The sequence below is a fragment of the Carcharodon carcharias genome, chromosome 1, assembly GCF_017639515.1.
Source record: "Carcharodon carcharias isolate sCarCar2 chromosome 1, sCarCar2.pri, whole genome shotgun sequence".
Lineage (NCBI taxonomy): Eukaryota > Metazoa > Chordata > Chondrichthyes > Lamniformes > Lamnidae > Carcharodon > Carcharodon carcharias.
Genome location: NC_054467.1, coordinates 144,388,514 through 144,415,869, shown reverse-complemented (window position 1 = coordinate 144,415,869; position 27,356 = coordinate 144,388,514).

Here is a 27,356-nt window from a genome sequence, read left to right as displayed (position 1 = left end):
TCCTTTTCCAATGTGATAGGGTGGCAAAAGAAAGGTTTAACACTATGAACTAACTAACTAACATCAGCTATTCTTGCTGCTTGTCTTACAGAATCAACCCTCTGTTCCTCCACATGAGTTCTCACTATTGAAGGGATTGAATCCTTAAATTCTTTCAAAAGATTTACTTCCCTAAGAGCTGCATACGTTGTCTCTATTTTTAACACCAGTATCCACCAGTCAAAATCACTTTATTTTACTCTTTCAAACTCAGTATAAGTTTTCCCATGCTGTTTTCTCATATTCAGAAATTTCTGCCTGTATGCTTCAGAAGCCAACTCATATGCACTCAAAATAATATTTTTCTCCAAATCATAATTTACCGACATTTCTTCTGATAGTGAAGCATATAACCTCATGTGCCCTATCCACTTAGATTGTAATAAAAACACCCAGTTTTCCTGTGGCCATTTCATCTGTTTAACTAGCTTCTCAAATGAAATAAATAATGATTCAATATTTTTTTCATCAAACTTTGGAAGAGCTTGTACAAATTTATACATCTCCCTGCTGGGTCCCACTCTAGAGGTAAGTCCTTCCTCACATCTTGGCATTTTTTTTCACTGCCAACATTCTCAGCTGGAATTCTCTCTCTCTCTTTTTCTCTTTCCTCCTTCTCTATCTTCACAATTTCTAATTCCCTTTCCTGTTATCTTTCTCTCTCCTGCCTTGCTACCTGTTCCCTTTTAAAACTGTTTTTGCTTCTAATTCAAGTTCTTTCAGTTCCTTTGTTTGTTCAAATTCAAGCACCTTCATTTGTAACTGAAGTCTCATGACCTCCAGCTATGTATCTCGTATCAGGTTTCCCTTCCAACTGCCGGTGCTGTGCTATACTTTTAATTATATCTGATTTCCTAGCACCCTCAGGTAACCCAAATTTTAAAGTATCTGCCAACCCTGTTAACTTACTTTTGGTTATTTTTCCCAACCCAATTAAAGTTATATCTTCTACTCCGAGACAAGTCTTAGCAATTGCCAAAGCCATCTTGCAGTCTCACCACTTCTAAAAAACGTCACCAACTCCTGAATTCAAAGTGTTTCTTGTACTCATAGCCTTAAGATTCACCAATTCCAAACCAATCAATGAATTATATTTTTTTATCTCACAAGAGCCCCCAATTGTTATTACACAGCAGTTGGTAAAAGTTGTTATTTTAAATCCCAGGGGGAAACTTTAAACATAACCAATATTTTCAATTGGTATGTTTTTAGTTGCAGCTCTAAATTCAGGAATAAGACCACCAGTTCTCAAGGGGTTTTTATATCAAACTACATGAGACATTTTTTCATTTACACAAGTTAAACATTTACACATGGCTACAAATTAAGACTATAATATCTTTTTAACAAATTCTCAAACTAATCTCCACTAAGGCAACAACAACCCATAGACTTTAAGCGGACACCATGCAAAGCATTTTCACCTTACAGGTTCAAAATGAGGTTCCTTTCACTTTGGTTCCTTTATAGACAGTTGTAGGCTTACAGCTGCTTTGATGTTACATGCCTCTGACCTGTAGGCACAAAAACTCCCTTCTGTTATATCCAGCACTTCTCTTTGAATGTAAATCCTCATTGGATCATCAGGCCCTTTGAACTCAATCCTTTCTAACAATAAAACCCCTTTCATTGTACCAATTTTATTAGCAATATAAACATTGATTGGTGTCTTCTATCTAGGTACAAGATTTCACTCCCACTCTTGAATGCCCTATTCAACAAAATGCAATTGTACCTTCACCTCTCTGTTTACATCTCAAAACTACTATATATCAAAGCACCGATTCTAGCTGGCTTTAATTAAATTAAAGCACATACAGCCACACCCACAGACTAAACCTCTGTTTTAAAAAAATAATTTTCAGTAACATAAAATATATTAATAGCTTCATGACAATTCCCAGGAAACATACCATTTCCATAGCGGGTGGGGCCTTATTTGCCATCACCCTGCCATTGCATCACACAGGCCACTCATCACACCACCACTCACCGCTACCAGCTCACCACTGCTGCCTGGGAAACATGGCCAGCAAAAGGAAAAAGATCGCAGCCCCCTGGTTTAATGGCAGGTTCCTACAGCAACTGCTGGATGCTGTGGAGGCCCACCATGTGCTGATTATCTCTCCTTGCTTTCACAGGCACATCTGCCAGTTGACAGAGCCCATGACCCAGGGCCTCCAACGAAGCCCCGAAGAAACATCTGAAGAGGAATCTGAAGGCACCCTATTCAAAGTTCTGTCACAGCGCTCACTCCATACCTTTCACCAGCACAGAAACACACACCTCAGTGGGACCTAGCTATAGAGTAGGTACGGGATCACATACTAGTGAGCACAGTGCACAGTATGATTCGCAGCCGGTGGCAGCAGGGACTTCCCAGGTACCCGACACTCGGAGGGCTGCTGGAGGCCAGGAACCTGTTGAGTCCGTGTCAGATGACGAGCCTCTGGACTCAGTCATGTCACAGTTTCTGGAGCTACAAAGGCAAGCTTGGGAACATCAGGAAAGGATATCCGCTGCACTCCTCAGGCACGATGGAGGAGTCTGCCTGTCTTCAGGCTGAGGTGATTGCACCGCCATTGCAACACACTGAGGTCAACACTGGTAGGATGGCGGCTGCCATGAAGACCTTGGTCCAAAATGTTGCTCCTGTACTGCTGCACGGGCTCCCCATCGCTGATGCCATGGTTGGCCTCCAACAGTGTGTACGCATGAGGGATGCTGGGCAGCTCGATCTCATTCTAGCTACCCCTTCCCCTCATGGAGTCAGCCAGGGGCCCTCGGGCACACACAGGAAGGAGGATCAGTATGTGCATACCCCAGGGACGCCCACCAAGATGATTCCGGGAGTGTCCGGCCCACCTAAATCCCGTCTTCTTGTGACCTCTGCAACTCTTCACAGGCTGAGGAGGGTGTCACTGCCACACAGCAGGACCCCGAAAGCAGGCCGGGGCTCTCCAAGTCTCGGCCCTCCAGAGGACACCCACCAAAGTCATCACAGACAGTGTGTTACAGACAGCAGGCTGTCTCCACCTCTGCTGTGGATGTCCAGGAGCACCAAGGCAGGGTGAAGGCAATTAAGGAAAAGTAGTTGCACAGCCTGGGCATAGGTGTTGATTACTTGTGCATTCTGTTCACTATTATCAATAAACTCCTAAGAACGTCCCTCTGTCTGTGGCCCCTTGTTCTGATGAGCAGTGTTCTTGCCACTGGGATGTGAAACCTTTCTACACAAGATAAAGACAGGTGTCTCAGTCCAGAGCCTCTTCCCTGTGCTCTGTGCAGCCTTCAGACCAAAGTGATGGTTGGCCTCACACTTTCTGGAAACATTACTGATGCCTGTACCTCAGCGGTGCTGGTGATTGCTGCTAGGATGTAGTGGGAAGGTGATACATAGTTCCTGCATTCTCCCTATATGCTCTTAGGACATTTAAGGTGGGGTTGGCCCCCATCGCACCACAGTCTGCAACCAGTGATGCTGTGCACCAGCTCCTGAAGAGCTGAGGTGTTGAAGATGGACACAGCATCGGACGCGTCTAAATTTTCATGGCTGCGTCTCTATGAGATGGCCCTGATCATGGAGCGAAAGCGAACTGCCCTTGGCCAGACGGGAGTCAGACATTCTCAGAATCTTTGTGAAGACTGCAGAAATGGACTGTCCTCACTGCAAGTTGTCATCATCTTCCTGCAATTGAGCAACTAGTAGGGCGTCCTCCTGAGAGCATTATATTCTAGAAGCAATGACCAGCACCGCCAAGGCAGGAGCATTCTCACAGGTGCTTTCAGCACTGCGATAAGCCAGACTGGAGTCAAACATTCACAACTGTGATGTCAGGATCTATGGTGACACCTCACTACATGTCGTTATCATCTTCCACAAATCTGGCAGCTTTGAGGGCCTCCCAAGCACACCTGCTTCATCTAGCCAGTGCAAGAGCCTCATCCCCGTCAGCATCACCAACGAGGACCTCCTCATCCTCATCCCCGCTGCTGTCCTCCTCATCTGAGGAAACCTCCAGCTCCTCCATCTCCTCCTCAGCCAGCTCATTTCCCTGTTGAAGTGCCAGGTTGTAAAGGGCGCAGCAGACGATGATGATGCATGACACCATCTGCGGACTATATTGCAGGGTACCAATCAGACCAGTCCAGGCACCAGAACAGCATCTTCAGCATCCTGATGGTCTGCTCCACCAAGCTGCAGCATGAACATCATTATACCGTCAATCTGCTGCAGACTGAGGCCACTCCATGACTGTCATCAGCCATGGCCTTTGCAGGTAGCCGTTGTACCCGAGGAGCCATCCCTTTGGACCCTGGAAGACTGCAGGGATCTGCGAGCATTTCAGGATGTAGGCGTTGTGCACACACGCTGGAAACCATGTGCACACCTGCAGGATGTGTTTCTGGTGGTACCAGTTCAGTGAGTGGAAGGCCTTGCGGTTGATGTAGTCCACCGTGTGTCGCGACAGAATCCTGAACACCACATGAGTGCAGTCGATCGCACCCTGCACCTGTGGGAAACCCAAGATAGACACATAGATGGCTACACACAGAGAGCATTTGGCCCATCATGTCCATGCTGGTCAACAAATATCTCACTGCACTAATCCTGTTTTCCAGCGCTTGGCCCATAGCCCTGGAGGCTATGGCAATGCAAGTGAATATCTAAATGCTTCTTAAGTGTTACGAGAGTTTCTGACTCAACCACCCTTTCAGGCAGTGGGTTCCAGACTCCCTTCACCCTCTGGGTGAAAAACAATTCCCCTCAACTTCCCTCTTTGCCTTCTACCTCCTACCTTAAATCAATGTCCCCTCTACTAATTCTTGACCCCTCTACTAATGGGAAAATTGCCTTCCTATCTACCCTATTTATCTCCCTCATAATCTTATATGAGATCTGGGCATATGCAATGGCCCCTGCATCCTGGCTTGTGAGATCCCACAGAGATCACCTGTGGAGCCCTGTAAGAAGCCACTGGCATAGAAATTTAGTCACTTTGAGGTCACTTTCACAGCCACTGGTAGTGGGTGTCCTCCATGTCCCCTTGGCTCCAAGTCCTGCAGTAAGTGGAGTATATAAGTGACTAGGTCCCTAATCATGTGCAGTCTTTGGCAACACTGGTTCTCGTTCATCTGCAGGAATGACGGGCGACCTCTGTAGGCCCTGGGTGTCACTAAGCATTGACCAGCCACAGCTCGCTGTCGATCCTGGGCAGTATGTGTGGGAGCCCCAACCGTCCCTTCTTCCTGAGGTTGCTGCTCCTGCCTTTACGCAGCCAGGAGCCTCAGTTGCTCTCTCCTCAGTCTTCTATAGTCTCTATAGGCCACCAGGCATACAGCTAGGTCACCAGGATCCATCATCGTGATGTGGTCCTCCCATACCATGAAAGAAAGAGAGAGAGAGACATGGTTAGCAAGGGTGTACTTAGCATCCTTTCCTGGCCCTGGGTGACCGCCCCTTAACGCTTCCTGGGAAGTGATGGCCATCCCTCGAATGGCCCCAGATGAGTGCACTGCATGGCTGCCCTGTCAACCAGTGACATAAGTGACACTGGTCGAAACTAGGATGCTGAGATTGCAAAGGGCTGTGAGCACCTCCAGCAGTGACTGCTACATGACCAGTGTTGATGAGGAGATTGTGCAATGTGTGCAGCCCAACTGCTCCGCGGTCCAATAAAGTGGTTGCAGGCTTGCAGTCTGTGCCGGGGTGTGGGGGATAAGGATTGGAGGGCTGGTGGCCCTTTGGTTCCTCCGCAATGTTTGTATGGACGGGCAGGCTAGGAGCCTGACCCCAGTCATATCACTGTGACTGTGCCTGAACTGTCTCAGTTGAAGAGGGATGGTCAGTTTATACAAGTGTCCCTACTGAGTGGCTAATTCCCTCACCTATCCTGCCCCCTACCTTGAATACACCTGCGCGGGATCCAACACCAGGACAGCAGTTGCCCTCAGACACCCTCCCCCCCCAAAATAAACAGTCACCTCCAAGGCAGGGCAGCACTTCACCCAGGCTCTCCAGCGCCTCTGAAGCCTGCAAAGCAACAGGCAACCCTGGCGAGCTGTGGAAAATGATGCAGTTCACGCACCTCAGTTCCCCCAAAGTGAAGGCCGCCAAGTGCATGACGTCTGCCTGCTGTGGTAAAGCATGTCAGCATGCTTTCCCACCGACGTGGACGGATGATCCATCAGGGGTCCAGAGCCTGGCAGGATGGCCTTTTAACGAAATGCTGTTGTATTACAATGAGCTCCCCGCCAACCATTGGCGGGAAACACGGCCAGCCATCGGCGGGCTAAGCGGACGATCGCAACCTGCCTTCCCGCCGTCATTAACCAGATCACGCCATTTTGCTCATGCCCTCAACCTATCACGCCCGCTGCCAACGGGCAGGGAAACTTCCGTCCTTTGTCTTAATGTTCAATGTGCTCAGGTAAAATGTGATATTTGTATTCAGAAGGCTAAGGTAAAGGTTTAGATGAGTTGCTATAAAGCTATATTAAAAAGGCGCATTGTTAGAGGTGGTAGTCACTAATGTTTATCTGCTGTGCAATGATTGATCATTCCCATAAAACCCAATGTAAGCATCACACCCTCAAGTCAATAGGTCATAAAAACTTGTCCACAGCCGTAGCTCAAGTTCATTGAGTTCTCCATAAATCTGGTTAAATCTATGCAAAGTTAGTAATGAAATCATAAAAGCAGTGTTCTGGACAAGCCTATAAACTGTACAATTTTAGTGCTGTTCCCTTGGCCTTCTGCAATTACAATTGCAACTTACTTTCAGAAAGAAATCGCTACAACTGTCACTTGAAGCAACAAAGAATGGGTTTTACATAACGTGGATTTTTTTACACTCAACCTCAGGTAATTGTAGAAAATTCTCTTATGCATTCTGAATTAAATTGCTAAATCCAGAAAGCAAAACAAAACAATTATTTTCACTGTAGGAATTAAATATGATTTTTTTTTGAGTGGTCACTTGTTAGTGGTTCATTTTTCAGATGCACTCACGGTACCTACAGTTTTTGTGGGTGTCCCACTAAATGTTCCATCAAATACCATGGAAGCACAGGTTAGTACACGTGAACAATCACAATTGCTGACAGAAATTTTAAGAGTGAAGGGCGATAAAGGATTTCTATGGTAATCATGCGAGTGGACTGTGTGCTACTTATTAGATCTTGTTTCTACAGTAATGACAGTTCCGTACAAGAAGGACTATAATATTTATTGTGCTGAAGGGATCATGTGCCAGTAAGTTTTCTTTAAACAAAACCTTTTGGACTATGCCACTGAGGCAAAACAAAAATTCTGAATATGAATAAACTGTGTAACCATCGATCCAATTATAAAATGATCATGGTATATTTTGTTCCTTAAGAGACATATTTCCAATAGAATGCTGGTGGCCTTGAAACTAACGTCCGTAAGAATTATAGGTTTTGCTGATTATTCCAGGAAGTGCATTGCCAGCCAAAGCTTCTGTAGTTTGCATCAGCTCAATAGCTATACAGAAACCATTGTTTGCTCAATACTTGGCTTTCTGATAACCTGTACTCTCCTCTCATTAGGATAGGCAGATTATATAGTAGGTTTTTTGGTATTGTCTTCATAATCTTTTACACGGTAATTTTCTTTTATGTTCACTCACTCTCATAAACTCAAATTGCCGCTGCTGTCAAGCACATTAAGACACGGTGAAGATAAACATTTATTTGTGTCCCATCTGAATGTCACTTAGCTATTATATCTTTAAAAATGGAGATTTGCCGTGACACAGTTCTCCCAACAGGAAACAAGATTTCCTTTCTCTTACTGACCTCCTCTTGAAACTTTGGGGCTCTTCCAATATTCACTTTGACTGTATTATTCCTTTAAGCACAGAAAAAATACAGGAGAAGTGCAGCTCCCCTTTCAGAGGAGCAGGCTGTTTTTAAATCACATCCCCGCTGTCAAATTTCTGATGTGTCCTGATGTGCAAGCCAATGATACCGAGAGATGACTACTCACCCATCATAGTCAAATGAGGCAAAAACCAAACAAAATCGAGTTTGTTCCTCAAAACTCATATTTCTTTGGTTTGTGCATCTTGCCCACATCATGACAGGCACAGTGGTTTCCATGCCCGCTTCAGATCCATTTTGTGAAGACGTTGAATTGCTCAGATGCAGGCTGTTTGTTACGATTCCTACATGTGTGTTTGCGTTAGCTCTTGCAGGGACATTTTTCTTTCTTACATTAATGATGTTGCATTCTTTGGGCACACGTTCACAATTTACTTTCAGAAAGAAATCACTAAAACTGTCACTTAAAGCTTAATGAGTTTAGCACAACATGTTGGAATTTTTACATTCAACCTCAGGTAAATATAGAAAATTCTCTGATGCATTCTGAATTAAATTGACGAATCCAGAAAACAACAAAATGAATTATTTTTGCTGTGGGAATTAAAAATTATGATTTTTTGAGTAGTCACTTGTTAGTGGTTCATTTTTCAGATACACACATGATTCCTATAGTTTTTGTGGGTGTCCCACTAAATGTTCCATCAAATACCATGGAAACACAGGTTAGGAGTCCACCAAGGCTCCTTAGACAGCACCTTCCAAACCCATGACCACTACCACCTAGAAGGACAAGGGCAGCAGATAGATGGGAACACCACCAACTGGAAGTTCCCCTCTAAGTCACCCACCATCCTGACTTGGAAATATATCACAAATCTATATTTGTGCCAATTAGACACTTAGTGGCCAGTGGCAGGCCTTCCCTGGGATCAAGGACCCCAGGGGTGGAAAACCCACCCAACGGCTGCCGGGCAATCTGAGGTCAACAGTGGTCCATTGCATGCAGCGTCAGTGGGAACGGTGGTAGATGCTGGCAAATCACCCACTAGATGATCAAGAGAGAAATATATCACCGTTGCTTCACTGTTGCGGGGTCAAAATCCTGGAAATCCCTTCCTAATAGCACTGTGGGTGTACCCACACCACATGGACTGCAGCAGTTCAAGAAGGCAGCTCACCACCACCTTCTCAATGCAACTAGGAATGGTCAATAAATGCTGGCCCAGTCAGTGAAGCCCACATCCTGTGAATGAATAAAACACATAGTACAAGTGAACAATCACAACTGCTGACAGAGATTTTAAAAGTGAAAGAAAATAAAGGATTTCTATGGTAGTCATGCAAAGGATCTGTTGCATATATTCATCGTGTTTTCTATTTGTATTGTTAATTAACACAAGGGCCTGAATCTTCAGCTGTGCGAGCGGGGACAGGGCCCGCTCACTGAGACATAAAATGACGCAGGGTGATGTCGGGCAGGTGCCCCGATGTAACCGCGTATCATTTAGATTTTCAGTTCAGTGGACGTGCAGCTGACTCGGCTGCGCATCTGCTGAACTGTCAAAGGCCTATTATGGCCAAACAAATGTCAATTAAACTAATAAACTGAGCTGCCTGTCCAACCATTGGCGGGCAGGCAAAGAGCCCAGGCAGCCTTCACATTTTTCATGGAAACTCATCCACGGATGAGGTTTCATGAAGTGTTTATAAATTGAATAAAAAATTTAATAAAAATTCATTGACATATCCCAGCTCATGTGACACTGTCACATGAAGGGACATATCTTAAAATTTTTTCTTTCCTTTATTAAAATTTTGGGAACTTAAACTAATCTCCCCGAGGCAGCTCTGTGCCTCAGGGAGATTTCTGCACTCTTTCACGCGACACACGAAAGAGCGCAGGCCCTGACTCTGGCACCCCCCACCCCCCCAACCCGCACAGGGACCGCTCAGCGCTTCCGGGCACACATCACGTTGGGCGGGCCTTAATTGGCCCACCCACGTAAAATGGTGGCTCGGACCCAATCGGGGGCACTGATCGGGTCTGCACCCATCCCCACCCGCCCCCGCACAACTCCCCCAATGGGGGGAAAATTCTTCCCAAGAACGAAATTAGATTTCAGAGGAAGAGAAAAAGAAAGGGATCGCAGCATTATATTTCATTGTCCTCTGGTGACTGGGAGTCCATCTCCAATGTGCGTGTGGCCATTTTGTATTTCATATTGTACTGCTTGATTTTGTGGCTGCATTAAAGCACAATATTTTCACCTGAATACTGTTGAAATTGTGATCTAGCTTCTGCTCCAACCTGAAGGTAAATGCAGCCTACCGGTGCAGGATTAGGAAGAGAATATCAAAACTATCATTTGTCTGCAGTAATTTTAGGTAAACCACTTCAAGCTGTGCTGCATTGTTCCATAACTGGCGATGAAACATTGGACTGATTCATAGATCGGGGGTTCCCGACAAAAACAAAGCTCTGTGAAATGTGTATGCATGAAATGTGCCCTTCCCCCATTCCCAACCCAGCAAAAATGGGAAGTGCTGTGTTCCGGGGTGTGACTTGTGATTGTCAGGCAGTTCTGCTATATTTTGCCAAATAGGCGAAAATCTGGGCCTTTGTAAATTATGGGCCTACAGTTCTCCTAATTTTTTTTTTGAAAAATATACCTTATTCATAAAATATCTGGAAGAACATTACAAAACATTTCAAAATCACCATCACAAAAAGTACAATCAGATTCAACTTTTACACATGAGTCACAAGGTGCATCAATACAATCAATGAATATTACAATCATTTCAATATTATCATTACAGACAATCAGACAACGGTGTTGGAGTTATCAACATACATCATGTTGCACTCTGAGGTGCTTCAATACAACTATAATACAATTAGTATTCAATTCATACATTCATTGTGAGCTGTACAGACAGCACGGCCTCCCAGTCCTTCCTGTCCTCTATCATAGAGGTCTTAGACAATAGTACACGGGAGAGCCTGGACAAACCTCTAATTCCTGAGTCCTTCAAGAAGAGTAAGACTCCCGGAAGTGAAGGCTTGCCGGCTGAGTTGTATTCGGCTCTGTGGGACTGGATCGGCCCAGGCCTGCTAGAAGTGTACAAGAGTATGCTTCTGGCCGGCAGCATGTCAGAATCCATGAGGAAAGGCATCATCACCCTCATCTACAAGCGCAAGGGGGAAAGGGAAGAAATTAGAAATTGGCGACCCATTTCACTGTTGAATGTGGACTATAAGATTCTGTCCAAGGTCATCACCAGTCGGGTCAAGTCCACTCCGGAATTCCCCTGACCGGACCTGCGCTGCGCCCGGCAGAAAGATCTCTGACAGCCTCGCCCTACTCAGGTATATGATTGCCTATGTGCAGACAGGGGTGCCTCATCAGCCTGGATCAGGAGAAGGCCTTTGACAGAATATCGCACACCTACATGGTGGATGTGCTCATCTACAGTTCTCCTGATGTCATATCCACATAAGTCAGTGGAAAGAGAATTAGGAGGGGCAGGGTCACACTCTCCTGCTTAGTATCTTCTGGGAGCATCACTCCTTACCTACGGTGCCAGATCAAAGATCAGTCCTGCAGTACTTTCAGTTTAACTACATGCCATAAGAATAAATATAGGGTTGTTTATTAGCTGCTTTTCCGAAGATGATTTAATTTTTACTCATTCTCCGGATTTGGCATCTGAGCATCTCTTTGTTCATACCATCTGTATTCAGATTCCTCCTGCTGTTCTTTCAGTACTGTGATCTCATATGACCTGTGAGCATTTTTTTTTTATTGCTTTGGTTTGGCTCTTCTGGTTGCCTCTGAGAGACTTAGCTGGCACGCTAGACTTCTGTTAATTGTAGTCGAGGAAATGTATTTTCTGCCAAGTGTAATTTAAAACTTTCCCTCAGCAGAATCCCTGCTGTCTAAAGCATGATGGCCAAAAAGCCCCCGACAATACGTTTTTTCTGGGTTCAGGTAAATGCATCAAATAGTTGTTTGGTAATGCAGAACTTGAGAATTGCTGAAAAAGGAGGCATGTCTAAGCTTTTGCACCTGCACTCATCAGGACACTCTCTAGAACACCAATACAAGGGCAAAACAACAATTTATATTGTATGTGAAGAAAGTACTGAGTGGTTGGCAAGCAGCATTGCCATGGGGAATGCACCACTAATGGTGGCTGACAGTTAATTGCCAAGCATTGTTTGAAATTTAAGCTCGGCAGCTTGACCCTGATTGGTCAAGGCATTGCCCTGAGGAATGAATCAGCAAACGACTCACTTATTTAGCTGAAACAGGTACAATGTATGTATGTATTCTTTCTGTCTAAAAAGAAACAAGGCACTGTTTATTAATTTATGTAGCCTACACCACATGCAAATGTGCCACACTGTGAGCCTGACTGACAATCTTAAATTGGTTGTCAGTGTAATTCTTTTAAGAACGTAAGAACACAAGAACTAGGAGCAGGAGTAGGCAATTCAGCCCCTTGAGCCTGCCCTGCCATTCAATATGATAATGGCTGATCTCATTTCGGCTTCAACCCCAATTTCCTGCCCACTCTCCATAATCTTTCAACCCGTTACACATGAAAAATCTGTCCATCTCATCCTTAAATTTATTCAGCGTCCTGGCATCCACTGCTCTCTGAAGTAGTGAATTCCACAGATTCACGACCCTTTGAGAAAAGTAATTCCTCCTTATCTCTGATTTAAATCTACCACCCCTAAGTCTAAAACTATGGCCTCTCATTCTAGAATGCCCTACAAGGGGAAACATCAGCTCCATTTCTACTTTGTCTATCCCCTTTAGCATCTTATATACCTCAAATATACCTCCTCTCATCCTTCCAAACTCTAGCCAGTATAGGCCTAAACTGCTCAATCTCTCCTCATAAGACAAGCCTTGCATCTCTGGAACCAATCTAGTGAACCTCCTCTGAACTGCCTTCAATGCCACTATATCCTTCCTCAAGTAAGGGGACCAAAACTGTGCACAGTACTCCAAGTGTGGTCTCACCAATGCCTTGTGTAGTTGCAACAATACTTCCCTATTTTTATACTCTATTCCTTTAGCAATAAATGCCAATATTCCATTTGCCTTCCTTATTACCTGCTGTACCTGAATACTAGCTTTCAGCGATTCATGCACGAGGACACCCAGATTCCTCTGCACTGAAGCATTCTGAAGTTTCTCTCCATTTAAATAATAAGTCGCCTTTTTATTCTTCTGACCAAAATGGATAACCTCACGCTTATCCACGTTAAACTCCATCTGCCAAATTTTGGCCCATTCACCTAGCCTGTCCATATCCATTTGTAAATTTCTTATTTCTTCATTGCAACTTACTTTCCCACCTATTTTGGTGTCATCTGCAAATTTAGCTATAGTACCTTCTATCCCTGAATCCAAGTCATTAATATAGATTGTAAATAGTTGGGGCCCAAGGACCGAGCCCTGTGGCACCCCACTAGTTACAGCTTGCCATCCAGAAAAAGACCCATTTATCCTGACTCTCTGCTTTCTGTTGCTTAGCCAATCCTCTATCCAAGCTGATATATTACCCCTAATTCCGTGTGATCTTATTTTGTGTATTAATCTTTTGCCCTGAAAAGTGCCCAGTCTACTTCAGATTACCTTGGAAGGGCAAGGTATCTCAAAAATTTGAGCTACAGGTGAAGCTAGCTGTTTCACGCTGCTACTATGCAGTAGCAACATGAGTGGTATTCACCACTAACAGGATGCTACTGTCAATCCATAAAGGCTTTCTGCCTATCATACAGATGAGTAATGTTGTATATGGATTTCAGTGCCAGTATAATGGGAGGCATGTAGTAGGCCATACGTCCCAAAGACTGCCTGATCGTATCAAATAATATGGCTCAGCTGCTGTTCACAATGGGCAAGGTACAGACAGTACCCAACCAGCCCAGGCTTGCAAAACACAAAACACAGTGTCCAACATTAGATGTTATTCTGCATGGACAACGTTTGCTAAATAATCCTTAATGTGCTATAAATTATACTGACAACCAATTTAAGATTGTCACTCAGGCTTACAATGTGGCACATTTGCATGTACTGGAATCTATATATATTAATGCACAGGGCCCTATTCTTTGCGGACAGAAAGAACAAGTGCACAAATTGCACTGTTTCAGCTAAACAAAATAAATGACAGCCATTTGCTGATCCATTCCTCAGGTCAATGCCTTGACTAATCACTGTTAAGCTGCCCAGTTTAAATTTCAAACAATGCTTGGCAGTTCACTGTCAGTCATCATCAGTGGTGCACTCTCCATGGCAATGCCACTTGCCAACCAATCAGCACTCTCTCGCATACAGTAAAAGTTGTTGTTTTCCCCCTTATATTGGTGTTCTTGCAAGTGTCCTAATGAGTGCAAGACGAAAAGCTTAGAAATGTCTCTATTTTCAGCAAGTAACTGCATGACTTTATTGCTTAGTCCTGGTCTCTAAAAGCCAGAGCTCTGTTTAGTACTTAAAATTAACTTAAATGGACAGTGGAGACTTCTCTTCCCATCCAGAATTTAGATCCTTGCAGATGGAATTCACTCATGGATAGAATTATATAGAATGCACAACACAAAAAACAGGCCATTTGGCTCAACCAGCCCATATGTTTATGCTTCATTCAAGCCTCCTTCCATTCTTCCTTACACACCCATGCACAAGGCCTGAGCATTATCCATCTGATCCTGAAGTGATTTAATGAATACTCCCGGGGAGGAAGACATTACCAAAAGAAAGATTTGCAGTAATATAATGCCTTTCACAATCTCAGGACTTCCTAAAACATCTTACAACTAATTAAGTACTTTTGATTTGTAGTCACTGTTGTAACGTATGAAATACAACAACCAATTTGCACACAATTTATGGGGAGGCGGTAGCATCGTGGTATTGTCACTAGACCAGTATTCCAGGGACCCAAGGTAATGCTCTGGGGACCTGGGTTTGAATCCCACCATGGCAGATGGTGAGATTTGAATTCAGTAAAAATCTGGAATTATAAGTTTGATAACCATGAAATCATTGCTGATTGTTGTAAAAATCTATCTAGTTCACTAATGTACTTTAGGGAAGGAAATCTGCTGTCCTTAAGGTCTGGCCTACACGTGACTCCAGATCCACAGCAAAGCAGTTGTCCCTGAACTGCTCTCTGAACAAGGGCAATTAGGGATTCCCAATAAATGTTGGTCTAGCCCACATTCCATGAATGTATTAAATAAGTAATGTTCCAAAAACAGCAATGAGATAAAGATTGGATATATATTTTATATGATGTTTGTTGAGGATTGAATATTGGCCAGAGTAGCAGGGATAACTCCTCTAATCTTCTAAGAAGGAGTGTCATGTGATCTTTTACATCCATCTGAGAGGGCAGATAGGGCTTCAGTTTAACATCTCATCTTAAAGACAGCACCTCCAACAGTGTAGCACTCAGTGCTGAACTGGATCGTCAGCCCAGATTTTTCTCCTCACACCCTAGAGTGGAATTTGTACCCACAGCCCTCTGATTCAGATGTGACATGGCTACATGGGTACTAACTGAGTCACAGCAAACAAAGTGCATGCCTTGCTTTGACCTAGAGTACTTCATGCTAGGGGCCACAGTTATCTGCGTGAAGTTTGATTCTAATGTAATTTCAACACAGCACGGGTGTAAGTGGGAGGGTGGGTCATGGAATTAAATTATGGAAAGAAAAGTCACTCTTGAGATCTAATTTCATTCAAGATGCCATGAGCAAATTATTCATACCAGAAAGTGCACCCAAAGAGTGGGGGACCAATGAAGACGGAAGAAGTTTCATTCACAATAAGTAATTACCCAACTACAATGTTATTGAATTTCTTTACTTTTTGGATCCATTGTTTGAATATTGCTTGGGTTTACTGGTTTGGGAGTTTGCTTATTTTTCACATGGCAACATTTAAGGGTGCTTAAAAATCAGTTTAATTAGCCTAAGTGTTATAATGAGGAAATGCAGAGGAAAGATCACAAATGGGGAATATTTTCTCCCCGTTGGGGCGACTGAGCAGAAGTGGGCGTGCTGGGTGTGCAGCTGATCGCCGCCCGCGATCAGGTCCATGCCACCATTTTACATGGGCGGGCCAATTAAGGCCCACCCAGCGTGACACGCACCCGGAAGCGCTGTGTGCTCCCTGTGTGGGTGGGGGGAGGGGGCTGAGTAGGAGTCTGCGCTCTTTCGTGCATGTGTGCAAAATAGTGCAAAAATCTCCCTGAGGCACAGAGCTGCTTCAGGGAGACTAGTTTGAATTTGAAAAATTTAAATAAAGAAAAAAAAAATTAAGACATGTCCCCTCATGTGACAGTGTCACATGAGCTGGGACATGTCTATGAATTGTATTAAGATTTTTTATTAAAGTTTAAAAACCTTCACGAAACCTCATCCCGCCCATGGATGAGGTTTTATGAAAAATGCGAAGGCCGCCTGGGCTCTTCGCCTGCCCACCAACCTTAAGGTTGGACAGGCAGCCCTGTTAGCTATTTTAATTGCTATTTCAATGGCCTTAATAGGCCTTTGACAGTTTGGCAGGCGTGTAGCCGACTCCGATGCCTGTTTGCTGAACTGAAGATCTGAATGACGCACGGTGACACCGGGACGCATACCCAATGTCACCGTGCGTCATTTTACGTATCGACGAGCGTGGCCTGCCCCCACACGCCGACCCGAAGATTCTGGTGAATGAAACCTGCCTGCACATGAGGCAAGTTACTACATCATGTCATCTAAGTAAATGTGTTGGCAGACCACACCAGATCTGTTCGGACATGCCTGAGATTTGATTTCATCTACCCTCACAAGGGGAGCTTATGTTCTATCGTGTAAAAGCAGAACACCATTTTAAATGTTTCCTATTAGTATTCTGCATCATTATTTGTCAATATTGTTGTCCATTTTATTTTCCCAAGTTCTATTTTCAGCTTTCCTCTAATCTATTAACCTGATTTTCATCTCTATGCCCATCTCTAACTTCATCTTAAAATGCGTTACACTATGGTCAGGATTGCATAGATGGTCTCCTACTTTTATTTCTCTTATCTGCTCTGCTTCATCCTCCATCACTAGTTCCAATAGTGAATCTTCCCTTCTTGGGCTTTTTATTTATTGCGGCTGAAAAAAGTGCTGTACACATTGTAGGAACTCCATTCCTTTGTAACCTTTAGCCATCTCTTTGGTAATTATTATCAGGGTAGTTGAAATGTCCCATGCTTATTCTTCTATGTTTTTAACTCAATTCCCTAATTTGCCTGCATATTTCTTCCTCCAGTTCCCTTCCACTTTTAGATCGGCTGTACCAATTAGCGTGATTGATCCTTTATGACCTTTTATTTCTATCGATATGAATATGACTTTTCTCTTGCTGGTACAGGTCGAGTATCCTAAAGCCCATGGGTCTGATTGCATTTCAGATTTCCGGTAATTTTGGTTTTCCAATACTATATAAAAACTGATGTTACAATAGCCTAAGACTAGGCTTGCTACAGTCTAAAGTTAATAAAATGGCTAGAAAAGCAAGATGCATCACTGAATAATAAATACAGGGTACCTGTAATACGTTTCTTTTTGACACGTTCATCACAAAAATCGCAAGGTAAACAGTGCACACAATAGCTAGACTTCCCCTGCTAATGGTTCAAAAATGGTATGTTTTTTAGATGTGTTGGTTTTCGGATTTATGGATAAAGAATACTTGACCTATAGCTGCAATCCTTTTAGCCACTGTCATTGTTATCCCTAATAAGCACAGCTAGTCCAGCTCCCCTTTTTCCTCTATCATTTCAAGATATGTAATGTTGTTTAATTTCCAGTCCTGATTTTTCTGTAGCCATGTCTTAGTCATTCCTATTATATTTTGTTCGATCCCTCCAACATATGATTGCCTGCAGCTCTCCTGTTTTATTACAGAAACTGTGTGCATTCCTTCATTAAAATAAAAGCAAAATACTGCGGATGCTGGAAATTTGAAACAAAAACAAAAATAGCTGGAAAAACTTAGCAGGTCTGATAGCATCTGCGGAGAGGAATACAGTTAATTTTCTTAGTTCTGATGAAGAGTCCTACGGACTCGAGATGTAGAGGAATAGAAAATTCGGCTGGGGTGGGGGCAATTGCAGAAATAGGGAAATATGAAGAAACAAGCTAGTTCAACACAAGGATTGGAATTCTAATTTTGGGACATGCTCTGGGGGGTAAATTTCACTTTTGGCAGTGGCTGCAAACTAACTGTAATGGATCAGCTGCCTGATATACACCCCACCTGATTTTTAGGAAAGTCGTAATGTACACACCAGATGATCAATCACCAACCATTGGGTTTCCACCACAACCAAATGCGAAAATTAGACTTGGTTACGAGATAGGGTAGAGTCAGCGGAGTTTTAGATTGGCTGAAACTTTACAGAGAGTACAAAAAGGCTGGTCAGAAGATCATTGGAAGAGTTGAGTCTGGAAGTGACAAAGGCACAACGAGGATCTCAAAAGCAGATAACCTGAGGCAATGAGGGGTGATGTTACGGAGATGGAAGTAGGTGGTCATTATAATGTTGAGGATATGGGATGGGAAGCTCAGCTCAGGCCAAGTAGGATGTCAAGGCTGTGAATAGTCTGTTTCAGACTGTGACAATGGCTGGTGAAGGGGGTTGGAACCAATGAAGAGAGTATGGAATTTGTGGCAGGAATCATAGCTTTCTTTTATGGGGTGTCATAGAGAGTGCTTTTTGTCTTAATTCTGGAAAAAACAAAACAACAAAATAATATCCTGCCTCTCTCTGGTAAATTTAAAATGCTATTAATATTCTTAACTCCCTTGAGTGAAACGACATCTCAAATCCAAGAATTGCAATTTTTGAGATATTACCATTCATAAGAACATACTACATGTACAGTTTGGGCAAAGTAACACTATAATAAGCTCCAGAAAATTGTTATTTTCTCATGCAAATCAAAATTGAAACACAATTTTATTTTCAATCACTATAGAATAATTCAGTACCTCAAGTATTTTAAACTGTCACAGATACCAATTTCCAAGATATATCATTTTAAAGATATATGAAGAGGTTTTATAAATGGTATACATGGTAATTTAGTTTGAACTCTATAACTCATTATATTTTGATTCAAACCCAGTGAGTTTGAACTTCATGACTTCTCGACATTTCTCATAACTCATTTCTTTTCTTTAATCTCTTGCGGTAGGCAAGGGTATCTTTTGGAGAATGGAACAGTCTTTAAAATCTTAACAAATCTTTCGAAATTTTATTTGATGACATTTTACTCCTTATTCTAACACATTCTTAATTTTAATTGCCATGAGTCACTGGGGATAGTGTGCTGTAATATCAAGACCAACTGTTCACCTAGCATGAAAAATGTGAAAACTTTGACCAAAACACCAGATTGCCCCAGTTCTACAGAACTGTTTAATTTTGGTTAACAGAAAACTAGCACCAGGTTTGTAAACTTAAGAAGTAAATAACTATTTATTGAACAAACTGTATTTAACTAGTGGCAAAAGAAAAAAAATATGAACTGCTAACTTCTAACACTATGGGCTGAATTCTCCCCCCATTGGTTGGGTTTTGCAGGGGGGAGCAGGAGTGAGCGCGAGCCTGATCGGCGCCACCAATTGGGTCCACACTGCCATTTTACGAGGGCGGACCAATTAAGGCCCGCCCAGCGTGACGCTCACCCAGAATCACTGAGCGCTCACTGTGCGGGCAAGGGGGTATTCCCTACATGAAAGAGCACAGAAATCTCCTTGAGGCACAGAGGCGCCACAGGGAGACCAGTTTGATAGTTAAAAATTTAAATAAAGGAAAAAAAGCCTTTTAAAACATGTCCCATCATGTGACAGTGTCACGTGGGCCGGGACATGTCAATGAGTTTTTAAAACAATTTTTATTGGATTTTAAAACACTTCATGAAACCTCATCCCATCCATGGATGAGGTTTCATGAAAAATACGGAGGCCGCCTGGGCTCCTTGCCTGCCCACCAACCTTAAGGTTGGACAGGCAGCTCATTTAACTGTTTTAATTAGTTTTCAACAGGCCTTAATAGGTCTTTGACAGTTCTGCGGGCATGCTGCCGAGTCGTGATACCCGTCCGATGTCACTACATGTCATTTTATTCATTGGTGAGCGGGCCCCACCCCCGCACACCGACTGGAAGATTCTTCCCTATAACTTAAACTCTACCTCCTTCTAAATCCCTATATGCACACACACACACACAACACATAAGGCATACAAAAAGAAATAAGGATTTTAAGAGTGGGATAAAACAGTTCAATCACGTCAATCTGGAGTTAAGGATTCGATGGGTTGATTTTTATTGATGCCTTCAAATTCTTTTCTGTTCTTGTTGATGACATGAGGTGGTCTTCAAGCACTTTCAGTATTTAGTTCACTGGTTGAGAACTTGATTTTCAATGTCTCTAACAGTGGTTTTCCCCTTTTCCTTTTTACAAATGTTTCCTCAGAGAAGGAGCAGGTTGCAGGTTATAGAGATGTGAGGAAAAGAGATTTTAGGTGTTTTCATTTTGCATGCCAGGAGCTTTTTGCTGCCCTGCACTTCACACAAACACTGGTCACCTGGTCAGGAGCCAATTAAACTGCTGTTGTCAGACAGCTCCCTTGGTCCAGGACTCCTTTCCAGCACCATCCTGTCTTTCATAGCACACTCTGTTACAGGAATGCAGCATTGCATATATCTCTCATCCAGTTCCAGTGGACATGTCTTACAACCTGCAGCCATTGTAGTTCTTCCACAGTCCAACAGAGAATAAAAAGATATATTCTTTACAACAGTCCAACAGAAGTAAAAAGATATGTTCCTTACATAATCATAAATGTTCCCACTTCAGAAGTAGAAATTAATCTGGGTAATGGTAGTACATGGCAGAAGCAAGAGGCTAGAGGATCAATAAAAGCTGATTCTTGGGCTTCATCTCAATAATTGATCAGGTCTCCATAGGCAGTTTGCTAGCCAGGAACATCAGCCCTGGACACCCGCCGGAAAGAATCAAAAGGCATTCTAGTCCATTGGCAAGGCTCAAGAGCAAGAAGGCCAAGAACTATCAGGCATAATGAAGGGAAAGGAAACCCAATGTGGAGACATGAGTCTACAAGGGAGTGACAGAGCCACCCTGCACCCAATGGTATGGTCCTCCGCCAAATTTCCTGAAACACCTTAGTCTACAAACTGCTGCTCAAGAGACATAGCTGCAAAATAATCACACCTCTACTCAAGAAATGACAATCTCTATGTAATGTACTTCTTGTCTTATTTGTTCATAGGATAGGAACATCACTTGCAAGACCTCCATTTATTGCCAATCTGTAATTGCTTTTGGGAAGGTGGTAGTGAGCTGCCTTTTTGAACCGTTGCAGTCCATATGGTGTAGTTACACCCACAGTGCTGTTAGGAAGGGAGTTCCAGGATTATGATCTAGAGACTGTGAAGGAACTGTGTTATAGTTCCAAGTTGGGATGATGTGTGGCTTGGAGCGGAACTTGCAGGTGTGTTCCCATATATCTGCTGCCCTTGTCCTTCTAGGTGGTAGAAGCCGCAGGTTTGGAAGGTGCTGTTAAAGGAGCCTTGGTGAGTTGCTGAAGTGCATCTTGTATGTGGTACACACTGCTGCTACTGTGCATCAGCGATGGAGAGATTGAATATTTAAGGCAGTGGATGGTATGTTGAACAAGGGGCTGCTTTGTCCCAGATGGTGCCGAGCTTCTTGGGTGTTGTTTGAATTGCTTTCATCCGGGCAAGTGGGGAGTATTCCATCACACTCCTGATTTGTGCCTTGTAGATGGTGGACAGGCTTTGGGGAGTCAGCAGGTGAGTTACTTGCCACAGGATTCCTAGGCTCTGACCTGCACTTGTAGCCACAGCATTTATATGGTTAGTCCAGTTCAGTTTCTGGTCAACAGTAAACCCCAGGATGTTGATAGTCAGAGTTTCAGTGATGGTAATGCCATTGAATGTCAAGGGGAGATGGTCAGACTGTCTCTTGTTGCAGATGGTCTATGCCTGTGTAGGGAGGGGCCTGGGAATCTCTTTCGGAGTCTCACTTAGGTTTGGATTCAATCACTCATGGGATTTGAGCATTGCTGGCTAGGCCAGCAATTATTACCCACCCCAATTGCCCTTGAGAAGGTGGTGATGAGCTGCCTTCTTGAACTGCTGCAGCCTCCGTGCTATGGGTACACCCACAATGCTGTTAGGGAGGGAGCTCCAGGATTTTGACCCAGCGACAGTGAAGGAACGTCGATATATTTCCAAGTTAGGATGGTGAGTGGCTTGGAGGAGAACTTCTAGGTGGTGGTGTTCCCATGTGTCTACTGCCCTTGTTCTTCTAGATGGTGGTGGTCATGGGTTTGGAAGATTCTGTTAGGGGGCTTGGTGAATTCCTGCTGTGAAACTTGTGAATGGTACACACTGCTGCTACTGTGCGTCAGTAGTGGATAGAGTGAATGTTTGTAGATGGGGTGCCAATAAAGGTTGGCTGCTTTGTCGTGGATAGTGTCAAGCTTCTTCAGTGTTGTAGGAGCTGCACTCATCCAGGCAAGTGGAGAGTATTCCATTACACTCCTGACTTGTGCCTTGGAGAAGGCGGTCAGGCTTTGGGGAGTCAGGAGGTAAGTTACTCACCACAGAATTCCCAACCTCCAATCTGTTTTTGTAGCCACAGCATTTACATGTCCATATAAGTTTCTGGTCAATGAAAACCCCCATGCTGATAGTGGGAAATTCAGCAATTGGGAAGCCATTGAATATCAGGAGGAGATGGTTAGATCCTTTTGTTGGAGATGGTCATTGCCTGGCACTTGCGTGGTGCAAATGTTACCTGCCAGTTTTCAACTAAAGCCTGAATGTTGTTTTAATAATTATAATTTAATTTAGTGTGTATTGTACCTTTAAGAATAACACTTGTCAGGAAAGATCAATGATCTATAGTAACCAATAGAGGAGAAGCACAGGCTACCTCAGCAGTCAGTGCAGAGATAAAGTTGGAGTTGAAAGCAAACATGTAGTTGCTACTGAGTATATTGTAAGTAAACTTAATGTTTCCACTTAACAAGTGTCTGCAGTTCAACTCTATTACTAATAGTGCAACTTGGCCAACCTATAACAAACCTGCGATGAGGATAAAACGGGATTGAACAAAATAAATCAAGTTAAAAAGAAATCGGCATTGTACCTTGCCTAGTGATTGTAAGTAGCAAGCTCTGTTAGAATTGAAGATGTTATCCTATCTTAAAATGCCACAATTTGGGAGAATTGATCCGTATGATCCAGCCACAGATGATTGGTCTCAATACATAGAATGCCTCACATTCTTTTCTTAATTGAATGAGACTATGGGAGAAGAGACGAGGTGAGTGATCCTGTTGAGCACTTGTGGAAGCAAAACCTATGGTTTGTTTTTAAGTTTGATGGCAACAAGTGTCCCAGAATCAAAGAATTTTGATAAATTGGTGAACCTCGTGAAGGGTCACTTTTAACCCAAGCCCTCAGTCACAATGCAGGGGTTCAGGTTTCATTCATGAAAAATAGTTCCGGGTGAGACAATTGCATGCTACTTGGCAAATTTGAAGCAGTTAATGGAACATTGTGAGTTCAGTACGACTCTGAAAGAAATGTTCAGAGATTGTTTAATGTGCGGTGTGAAAGAGGACACTATTCATAAAAGATTATTGTCCGAAGTGAACCTGGATTTCAAGAATGTGCTAGAGATAGCGGTGGCCATGGAACACACAGTAAGAGATTCACAAGCAATACAGGGTGTGCAAAATGGTGCCGTCCTCCATGTCGGGTGGGAATCCTCAAGCAAAAGTGGCGCGTAATAGCAAGACACTGCCAAGAAGGGGGAAACAGCCCCTGCTAGCTGAAGAATACAGGAAAATTACTTAGCAGCGAGATCAAAGAATAATTGTAATAGAGGTGGAAATAATCAGTATTTTAGCGATTAGCAGTTTTAAAAAAATCAAATGCTGCTATTGTTACAGAAATGGACATATGATGAGGCAATGCAAGGAAAGATTCAAGCAGGCTTGTAAACAAAAGAAGAAGCCCAATGAAACTTACAATGTAGAAGAGCCAGAAACAACAAATTTAGACATTTACTCGTTGTTTAATCTGAAAGTTGGAAAGACAGAACCAATACTCGTCATAATGAAAGTAAATGGCAAGCCTGTTAAAATGGAAATAGACATGGGAGGTTCCATTACAGTAATTGGGGAACATACTGTCAGATGTTTGAATAATGGTGAACATCAATTAAGGTTGGAAGAAACAGCTGCCAAGCTAAAAACATTCAAGTAAAAGGCATAAGCAGAGTAACTGTCCATTATGGAAGCCAATCCACACAGCTCTCCGTGATGGTGGTAGTGGGTGAAGGACCAAGCCTCCTGGGACAAAATTGGGTAAAGGAAATTAAATTAGAATGGCCTGAAATTTTTCAGTTAAGAGCAAGTGGTCTACCAGAACTATTTAGAAAGTATGCCACCTTCTTCCAGGAAAAACTTCGGAAATCCAGGGCCTGCAGGCCAAGACTTATGTGGATCTGGAAGCAATACCTTGCTTCATGAAGGCAAGACCGGTGCCATACACCCTGTGGAAAAATGTCGACACTGAGCTGAATAGGCTAGAGAAGCATAAGACTGCACTGGAGTGCTGCCTTGGGCTGTAGTAGAGTGCTTAAGTTGGAGTTTGGTGACTGAGGGAACTTCGGGTTAATTTCTATCTAAAGTCTAGTCTTTCTTCAATTTAGTAATTAACTAAAAGTTGCTGTTTGGGTTGGAAGAAGGTGCATTTTAGGTCAGGGTTTATACAGACTCTGCTTGCGGCTACAACTAGTTAATTAGATAACTAGCTTAAACATACTTTTCAGAGGCTAGATTCAGAGAGTATATAAACAGGCCACCTTACAGTGCTGACTTTGTCTGCACTGGAATACTGCTTTGGGCTGCAGTGGAGTGCTTAAGGTGAAGTTTGGTGATTGAGGGAATTTAAGGGTTAATTTCCATCTAAAGTCTAGTCTTCCTTTAATTTAGTAATTAACTTAAGTTGGAGCTTGGTGACTGAGGGAGTTCAGTGAGGAGGGAATGAGGTGATCCTTTGAGTATCGTGAGTACGGTCGGGTAAGCGTTTATTACCTTTATCGCTTATAGTTTTTAAGGCCTTATTTTGTGTTTCATCATTTGTAAGGGCTATATTCTGTAACAACGAGGAGCAGGGAAGAAGGGCCCTAGAGTAATTGATATTATTTGATATTAAGTATCATTCAAAAGGTTTAATTGAATTTAAAGGGGTAAGTCATGACAGGAGAGCTCAAAGCCATGGTGTGCTCCTCCTGCTCTATGTGGGAACATTTCCAGTGCCTGGGGCCAGCATGTGTGCAGGAAGTATTTCCAGCTGCAGCTCCTGGAAGCCCAGATTTCGGAGCTGGAGCGGCGGCTGGGGACACTGTGGAGCATCCGCGAGGTGAAGTGTATCATGGATAGCCCGTATAGAGAGGTTGTCATACTGCAGGCTAAGAGTCGAAAGGCAGGAAGGGAATGGGTGACCACCAGACACAGCAAGAGGACTAAGCAGGTAGTGCAGGAATCTCCTGTGGCTATTGCCCTGCAAAACAGATATACCACTTTGGATACTGTTGAGGGGAATGGCCGCCCAAAGGAAAGCAGCAACAGCCAAATTCATTGCACCATGGTTGGCTCTGCTGCATAGGGGAGGAGTACAAAGTGTGGGAATACAATAGTTATAGGGGATTCAATTGTCAGAGGAATAGGTAGGCGATTCTGTGGCTGCAAACGAGACTCCAGGATGGTATGTTGCCTCCCTGGTGCTAGGGTCAAGGATGTCTCAGAGGGGCTACAGGGCATGATGAAGGGAGAGGGTGAACAGCTAGTTGTCGAGCTACAAATTGGTACAAACAACATAGGTAAAAAAGGGATGAGGTCCTAAAAGCAGAATATAGGGAGTTAGGAAATAAGTTGAAAAGTAGGACCTCTAAGATAGTGATCTTGGAATTACTACTGGTGCCACATGCCAGTCAGAGTAGAAATAGCAGGATATATCAGATGAATACGTGGCTGAAAAGATGGTGTGAGGGGGAGGGTTTCAGATTCCTGGGACATTGGGACCAGTTCTAAGGGACATGGGACCAGTACAAACTGGATGGATTACACCTGGGCAGGACCAGGACTGACGTCCTCAGGGGAATATTTGTTAGAGTGGTTGGGGAGATTTAAACTAAAATAGCAGGGGGATGGGAACTTATGCAAGGAGTCAGAGGAGGGGGAATCAAGGACAAGAACAAAAGACAGAAAGTGGAATAAGAAAAGTGATAGGCAAAGAAATCATGGGCAAGAATCAAACAGGGCCTCTGTGAAAAATAGTGGGAATGGGACAAATAATGTTAAAAAGACAAGCCTTAAGGCTTTGTGCATTACACGAGGAGCATCCACAATAAAGTGGAGCAATTAACCATGCTAATCGATGTAAACAGGTATGATATAGTCAGGATTACAGAGACATTGCTGCAGGGTGACCAGGGATGGGAACTGAACATCCAGGGGTATTCAGTATTTAGAAAGGACAGACAAAAAGGAAAAGGCAGTGGAATTGCATTGCAGGTTAAAGAGGAAATTAACATAAGAGTGAGGAAAGATATTAGCTCCAACGATGTGGAATCTGTATGGGTGGAGCTGAGAAACACTAAGGGGCAAAAAACATTAGTGGGGGTTGTATATAGACCCCCAAACTGTAGTGGTGATGTTGGGAATGGCTTTAAACAGGAAATTAGAGACGCGTGCAATAAAGGAACATCTGTAATTTTGGGTGACTTTAATCTGCATATAGATTGGGCAAATCAAATTAGTAACAATACCATATAGGAGGAATTCCTGGAGTTTATATGGGATGGTTTACTGGACCAATATGTTGAGGAACCAACCAGAGAACAGGCCATCCTAGATTGGGTATTGTGTAATGAGAAAGGAATAATTGGCAAGCTAGTTGTGCAGGGCCCCTTGGGGATGAGCAACCATATGGTAGAATTGTTCATCAAGATGGAGAGTGACGTAGTTGATCCTGAGACTAGGGTCCTGAATCTTAATAAAGGAAACCACGATGGCATGAGACACGAGTTGGCTATGATTGATTGGGAAACGTTACTTAAAGGGATGATGGTGGATAGGCAATGGCAAACATTCAAAGAGCGCATGGGTGAACTGTAACAATTGTTTATTCCTGTCTGGTGCAAAACAAGAAAGGTGGCCAAACCATGGCTTACAATGGAAATTAGAGATAGTATTAGATGCAAGGAAGGGGCATACAAATTGGCCAGAAAAAAAAAACAACAGGCCTGAGGATTGGGAACAGTTTAGAATTCA